This window comes from Onychostruthus taczanowskii, unplaced genomic scaffold (assembly GCF_017590055.1).
Source record: "Onychostruthus taczanowskii isolate IOZ18803 unplaced genomic scaffold, ASM1759005v1 scaffold149, whole genome shotgun sequence".
Lineage (NCBI taxonomy): Eukaryota > Metazoa > Chordata > Aves > Passeriformes > Passeridae > Onychostruthus > Onychostruthus taczanowskii.
Window position 1 is genome coordinate 598,705 of NW_024498674.1, and position 8,253 is coordinate 606,957.

The following is an 8,253-nucleotide window of genomic DNA, read 5'->3' on the forward strand; positions in this document are numbered from 1 at the left end:
AATGTTCTCTATCCTAGGTTAACACACAGCCTGAGGAGTAAAAGACATGCTTGATTTTTTTCTGAAATACTTTATTAATCTTTGCTTTCTTAACTATTTGTCTTCTAGTTCAGTATTTTTCAATACCCTTCCAACATATGAATGACAGAAGCATTCCCAGTGGAAAGATAGACAAACTTCTTCAGCACTGATTGTTATAAAGCATTTACAGATTTGCTTTCTTTTGTCACATTTCACTGACCCTTTAAAAGCAGACTTCAGTCCCCCACAGTTTTACAGTCCACAGGTTGAGAACTACTGCTCCAGACATGTTCAGGTTTGATATGTTGTTGAAGTGTTTATCTGTCAATTGTATTTTTCAGCAGTTGCTGTTCAGAATTAGACCAATATGTTGCAGCACCTCATGATCTGGAGAAAAGGGGACACTTTGGATCACCCCTCAGCATGTCATGTCTGTGGGAGTTCTGATCCAGTGGCTATCTGTTTCTCACATCACGCAAGCACACAGACATACAGACATAAGCAGAGAGGAACATCATATTTTTAACCATGAGCAAATATCTGTGCCTATTTACAGATTTACAAGCTGAATAAGCCATCAGTGTTAAGTGGATTTTTGCAGAACAGGGAAGAAAGAGAGTTTTTGGGGGACAGCAGGACTAAAGCTGCTCTTCTTTAATGAGAACTCCCAGCCTCATCTGCAGTGACCTTCATGGCAGGCCTCCCACGGACTTCAGTCAGGTCAGGGTTTTGCTTTGAAGACTGTGTGCTGGAACATATCTCTTTGCACAAAGAGTGTTTACAACTTGGAGGAAATGGAACTTGCCCATTTAATTTAGAAGGCTTTAAAATCCCCAAGCATTTAATTTTCCAATGTTAATTTCCCCAGCATAGTGCGCCTCATTGTAGCCTCAGTACCAGGGATTCAACCATGTGTCACCATGACCCTGATTTGCAGAGAGTAACAGGGCTCTGAAGTTTCACAAAGTTATACTTGCTACAGCATTATAAAGCTTTTGGTTTAGATGTGCACTTTTCTCCCCTGGATTAGGGGGAAATGTAGTTCAAGGTTGCCCAATGTTAAGACAAACAGAGCAGCAAGCCCATCTCTGCTGGTTTTCAACATGTGGTTACTTTCTGTGCCCTCAAAGGACTCCCTATCCATATCCTTCCAAGACCAGCATTAGCCACATGCTTATGTCTAATGCTTAGGGGATAAGTGGTTTGACTACTTTAAGCATTTTGCTTAATCTTCTAAGTAATGGAGTTCCACCTGGTGTTAAAGATAAAAAGATTTCATCTTTGTCGGTTTGTTAAAAAGGTGCCAGATGTTACAAGTTATCTCCACTTTTCTCATTAGAAAACAAACAGATATACTACAAACTTGTAATCTCAATGCCAAAACAGGTTTGTTATAAGCTAGTTTGTTTTCAGCAATCAAAAAAGTGTGTAAACTCCCATTCAAGCTCAAGAAAAATTGACTACTACTAACATCTTTAAAACATGAATCTGTCATCCTCCACCAGACTATAAAGACAAAGGGGTTTGTATGGTTAGCAAAGCAATTATATTTTGATGAAGGGATTTTAAACCAAAAGTGATAATTTCTCCTGTTTTTGAAGGACTCTTTCAAAATGAAATCAAATTTTCATTTTCATTGCTCTCCACTAGACTTTTTAATGACATGAATGCCATTATCCCATTTCCTACTGAGTTTTCCCGAGACTTTGAATCCAGGAATTATTTGCTCCTGTAGAGCAAATAACTATGCCAAGTAACACAGTACTATTGTTAGTATAATGTTCCAGATGCTCAAGTTAATCAAAAGAGAAGAGAAGGTGGCTTTTAGAGCAAGATTTACTTGCTGTTATGTCTAAACCTGTGCAATCCATTAGCACTAAGCAGAACCTCAGCAATCACAATTCTGTAAATCGTCACCCTGTAGTTCTAAAGTTAGGGATTTAAAGGCAAGAAAAGATCACTTGAACAGAACAATTCTTTCATTGTTTTTTATAGATGCATTACTGTTATTAACCATGACTGCAAAGATGAAAAACTCCTTAACAACACTCTACTGAAAAAAGGTACTTCTAGACTGAGCTTGTCTAGCTTCAAATCTGATCTTTAAGGTGGATTTTGCAGTACTAATGCCTTCTAAAGGTTCTATGAAAGTCTAAGGTCTTTTCCTTAAACCTGAGATTTCCACTCACCACACATTTGCCACATCTCTGTGTTCCTGTCTCACCACAATAAGGTCTTTTACTTTCTTAGAACAGAAAAAACTTACAAAATTACTGGTTACTTAGTCACTTTAACATGTTTCCTAAGTATAGGTTTTGTACACATTAGTCTACCTTTGCTTTCCTGCACTCAAAGACAGTTCTGGGCATGAAAACACTCTTTCCTGGAGTGCCATTGTATGATCTCCCAGAGCTCTCAGGTATATTCCTGATTTACTCCTCTCAATAATTTTGTCTTATGAAGCTGTTGCAGTGATACAACATCAGTTTGAGTAACAATTTTGGCATCTTCATGGCCAGCAGGGATTTGAATTTCCTGAAAGCAGCCAAGACAAGAATCCACCAAACAAAATCCTCTAGCCACTGAGCTGACATCTGACAATCTGCTCTCTTTTGAAACTATATTTTAAGAGGATGAGCAAATGCTCTGTTCATTATTCTGGAGCTAAAAAATGTGATTCCATAATATTCTAGTCAGAAGTCCACATAATCTGGGGCTGCTTCATGTAGAGGTGACCAGGCATTTCTGATTTACAAGGCCTTCTTTTTGAAAGGAGTCTCTCCTCCTGAGCTGAATGAAAATCAAATACCCTGTGTACCGCAAAGGACAAATCAAGCTGTGACTACCCTGTCCTGACAAATCATGGAAATTGCCCAACAGTGAATGCTCTCTTTCTCCATCTTTCATGCCTTTTGTCATATGTGCAGCAGTATGGCTTCTTCCAGCTGTGATTCCTCCTCTGTTTCCACTTTTAGAAATCCTGAGAAAGGGTCCTCAGGATTAAATATAAAAGGCGATGGGGGGAGGATATAATTCCAATGTGAAGATTGTGGAGATTAAGATGTAATGTAACAAAACATGTCTTCTAGAAATATGCACTCAGGCATTTAACTATAAGCAGGCCATTTCATAGCTTTTATTACATTGGACTTTTGCCAGTAGATAAAAGCCACACAGAACATGCAACTTTAACAATGAGATTTTTCCCTTATTAAACCTAACTACCAGAGACAGCAGTCATCTCCACTGGTGCTCTGCCTTTGGCCCCCTTCTGAGGTTTAGGTCATTAAATTTGTTCCACATGTCAGGACTTGGAATGCTGAAAATCAATTTAACTTACGATTCTGAAGTTTAGTTTCCCTTAAAGAGTCATATTTCAAAAGTTTGCAGCCCAAGCCTTTTCTCTTCCAGCTTCAAGCAAGGACCATTTAAAGCTAATTTAAACACTGTAAGAATGTACCTTAAGGTCTGTCTCTGCATACATTTATTTTTCAATATGAATGAATTAAGAGAATAAAAAAACTATTAAAAGGTATCAAGCACTAATATTAAGGTATTAATTGGAGAGAATATCAGAAAGAATGAAGATCACCTGATTGCTGTTTAACAATTTACTATACAATCCAATGGCTCATTTTCAAGCTTTCCTCTCTCTGACACAAATTACGGATTAATGATTTAGTTACTGACAATCTAGTGGTGTACTGAATGTTGCCTTCTGACATCATTGGCCAGTCTTAACAAATATTTCAGGTAAAAGAAAACGAACAGTTTTTATTTCTTTGTTTATTCCAGCCCCTCTTACACTGAGATCTTCTTGCCTAGGAGAAAGATTATATACCAGCATTTTAGTGCTCTTGATATATTTGTTCCCAGTGGCCATGGAAGAGCTGTGTTTATTTCTTCACTAATTAATTCTTTGTGATCATTTCACCGAAATGAAGCTTACTCTCCATTTTAAAGGTCTTTTTAGTAAGATTAAAAGCAACATAATAAGAGATGTTTAAATATTTGGATATTCTCCTGCTTACTAAACAGAATACAAGGCATTTGCTTTTTTCACTGAGCCATTTTTTGCACTATCCAGACTTAATTTATGCCTGGAGGGTTAATATTATACAAACAATCATTTATTTCAGAAGAAATGTGATCATTACTAAGCTGTTCCATTGGTTAACGAAGAACCTCTGCTTTCTTTATCCCAGCTGGATTGAGGTAATTACCTCAGGCTGCAAGCAGGAGAATGGGAAGTAGGTGAAGCATGTTGAAGATTAACTACACAAAGAAACTGCCTAAACAAAGAAAAGGCTCCAAGAGGAGGAGGAGGAGAAAGTCTCTCAGCCTAGACAGGCATACTGGGAAAGAAACTGGTTGTAGCTGCTCACTACTTCATATCCACAAAAAATGAGGAAGAGAGTCATGAGCAATTCCTGTGGGCTAATCTGTGCATGTGCAAGCAAACTGGGCTTCCAGGCACTTTCTGATAAGAAGGAAAATACAACTGTGACAACCCATGAGTGACACCAGTCATTAACCCAAGTGCTGATATACAAGGTTGTTTAAAGGTGAAGCTCCTCCTTACTTTGGTCTGTTTACACTCTCACTGGAAAACAGAGGAGTCTATTTAATCATGTTAAAGACTCAAATTAAATCTGCAAAAATCCCCCCAGCCACATTACCCCTTCACATTCCAGTACCCCATATGTCCTAAACACACTAATGGTTTTTGTCTCCTGTATTATATGTGGGATTCACCTAATTCAGCTGAAGAAATTAAAGTTTCAAAAAGTTTAAACTTGATCACAACTCACCCTGGCTTCATTTCTAGGCAAATAAGAAAAATAAGATGACTTCATAGAGTCATAAAAGAGAATCATGGAATGGCCTGGGCTGGAAGTAACCTTAAACACCCTGTAGTTCCAACGCCCCTGCCATGGACACAGACACATTTAATGTTGCTCAGGGCACCATCCAATCTGGCCTTGAACACACTCTGGAATGGGGCATCCACAACGTCCCTGGGCAACTTGTGCCAGTGCCTTACCCCCCTCACAGTAAAATAAAGAGTTTCTTTCTGAGTATGGAACTTCTTCCTGAAGAAGAAAACTTGTCTTAGCCATCTGTCTTAGAAAGAGAAGAACTCTCTTGAAGATGCTCACTTCTTTCTACTGTCTGTAAAAGAAGACTATTTGTGAATAGTACAGGCTTCAAACCTAACCCTGAAGCACATAACTGAGGAGAGAAGACATGCTGGTATACAAGCAGGGGTTTCAATTTCTGCTGGAGAAAAGTCTGTCCTTTACACTTCCAGAAGAATAGCAGTGTCACCACAACAGTGTGTTTCTGGCTGGCAATCTGAATTAAGAATAACAGGAATGCTTCCTGTTATTATTTTGCCTGTGAAAAATCTCTAATGCCTTGGCTGAAGCTCACTGCCAGTGATACCCAGTCAAATTGAAATCGTGGTCAGCCTTGGAGCACCATGTAGCACAAAGTGTCCAAGGAAACACCTTTGGAAGTCCTCTTGGTGGAGACAAACCTTTGGAAGCCCTCCAGTGAACATCTCCTTGTTCTCTAAAGAAGGACACTGCATGCCAGAGACATGCAGTCATGTTCCTTGAATTTGGTTATTCTTATGGATTCAATCACTGCACTTCAATCACTAGCTACAGGATAGATCTTGATTTGAAAAACCTTTACTTACTCCAAAATAAAGAACCAGCATTAATTTTTTTAAATTATTCCTAGTTTTACATACCTTCTAGCTGAAAAGCATTATTGCTCACACAGCAAAACAGCATTTTTGGACAAATAAGGCTGATTTAAGTGTATTAATTCCTTTGCTATTTTTATACTAAAATAAATATGAGCTAAGCTAGAATATGAGTAAGAGTGATAGTTTAACACTTCATTAGCAACCAAATGAACTAAATTTTATATATATTTCTCAGCTGTAACAATAGAAATTTTCACAGACAACTAATGCAGATTTTTTGAACTTAGGCTAAAAGTAGAAAAGAGTTTAAGAAGAGTTCTGTTACTTTTAACCAAGAGTTAAAAATAGGAAATCTCTATCACATCTATGTTCAGAAGAAGAAAAAATATTAACAAAATAGTAGTTCTACTTAAGTCCTGCAAGTACCATATGAACCTGTTCATGGACTTTAACTATCTCTGGATCAGGTCATCATTAAACACTTGGCCAAATGTGCTATTACACACCCTTAACTTCTGACCCTATCTCTGTTTCGATGGCTTCTGTGATATAACTGGGCTGGACCCATTCCCTGAGACTTTAGCTTGTGCACCAATGGACACAGGGTTTAATCCACCTGTCTAACTGGGCTATCATCTGGGGGCCATGTTACAAGGAAGAATTTTTAGAAGTTTTGCCACAGAGTAGGTACATATCAAAGTTATATAATCTGGGGGTTTTCAGTGATCCTTATGACACAACATTCCATGAGACAGTGAGTACTCTGAGATAAGCTCTGGTCTCTCCAGAATGAATGACAATTCTGTTCATAACAATGGGATCAGAAACATGTACCTGGTTTCATTTCCCTAGCAAGAAGCTGGTTGGATAACGTTGTACTACTAAATACCTAATGTGTCAGTGAAATATTTTCTGCACTTAGGCCTTATAGCAGTATGAGTTTTTCTTGTGCTTGTTTAAAAATGTGGTTTGTAAGTGTCTGTGATCAACGTTTCAAAACCAAGCTTGCCATCTTCATGTAAAAGTTGCATTACCTGAATAATCTCTTTTTATACAATGGGTAAATTCTGTCAAAGCATCTGACATCTTTCTCCTATTTTCCTGGTAATACACATTTCTGATTTTTATTCAGGAAAGAGCTAAGGCAAATGTGAGAAAACAGCTGACTTTTTGTTAGATCAATGCAGCACATTTCTTCATGAGTTTTTCAGAGTACAAAAATCTCAAACATTTGAGCAAATGAATGAAATCACAAATCTTGCTACCCAGTAGAGATACAAGTTGATATGATTTATAAACATTAGCTTCAACCATTCAGGAACACCAAAGATGTACCCAGTACAGAGTCACTGCTAGGAGTATCAGGAAAGTTGATGATTTATCTGTCAGAGGTGATTATGTCACTTTGGACAGCAAGTGCTCATTTGCTTTTTTAATAATTGTCATACGTTTTAATGTTAAATGTAAATACTACAGACTCAAAATTTTAGTTTCTTTTTCAAAGACATGAAAACTGTTAGCATGCCTTTCCAGTCTCACAGTGATCTTCATTTGTCTGTTCTCTTTCAGATTGCTCGTAGACTGCAGATTTATCTCTTTGCAGAGCCAAAAAATCTTATTCAGCTGTGGACTATCACATAAATGCTGAAGTGATTTTGATTTATAATCTCCAAAATGTAAGATCTGAGTGGCTCAAATTCTTCTTTTCTTAAATTGCTCATGCCTAAGTATGCAGTTCTCCAGGGATTTGTCTATATCACACTGATGGGTACCAGTTGTAGAAGAACTGTTCTATGGCCTACTTTTTTTTCCAGTTCTCCTCAGTTATGAGGCTTCTCTTTCCTGCCACAGTGGTGTTTTAAAAAGTAGAATCTGTTTCTGTTGTGCATTTTCTTGCTGCGTGCTTTTATTCCTGTTTGCAATTATCCAGCAAAGATGGCATGTTTTTGATTTTGATTTGAGGACATACAATATCTATTGCATCATTGTTTTGCCTGGGGCATTCAAAGTGCCCTGGCAGATGAGTGCATGCATGCCTCTGACTCTTGGATATGAGGAGAGCCGTTTGAACAGCTACAGCCAGCTCTATTGTGTTCAGAGCAAACTCTGTGAAGTTCCTTTCAGCTACATGTCACTTCCAGTTTATATTGTCTGAAATTTTAACAAAGATAGATGGTACTAGGCTCTTTTCAAAATTCTTGCTCAATCAGAAGCTGATATCCAAGCATGGCTGTACACAGCTTTTTTAAGAATGATGACTTTTTCAATAAGTATGAAACAATTTTCATAGGCACATTCAGGTCATAATTGGGATATTCAGAACTTTTACTCTACATTGTGTATTTGTCACTATTATTCACCTATGTGGAAAAAAAAGAGTGATCTTGACAAACCTGCTACATGAAGAATAAACAAATGAGAGTTGCCCAGTGCTTTGTTTACAGAGAATAATACTGTTCTGTTTCATACCACTGTCAGTTTGATGGCTCTTTACAAAGACTGGGAGTGCTTGTTTT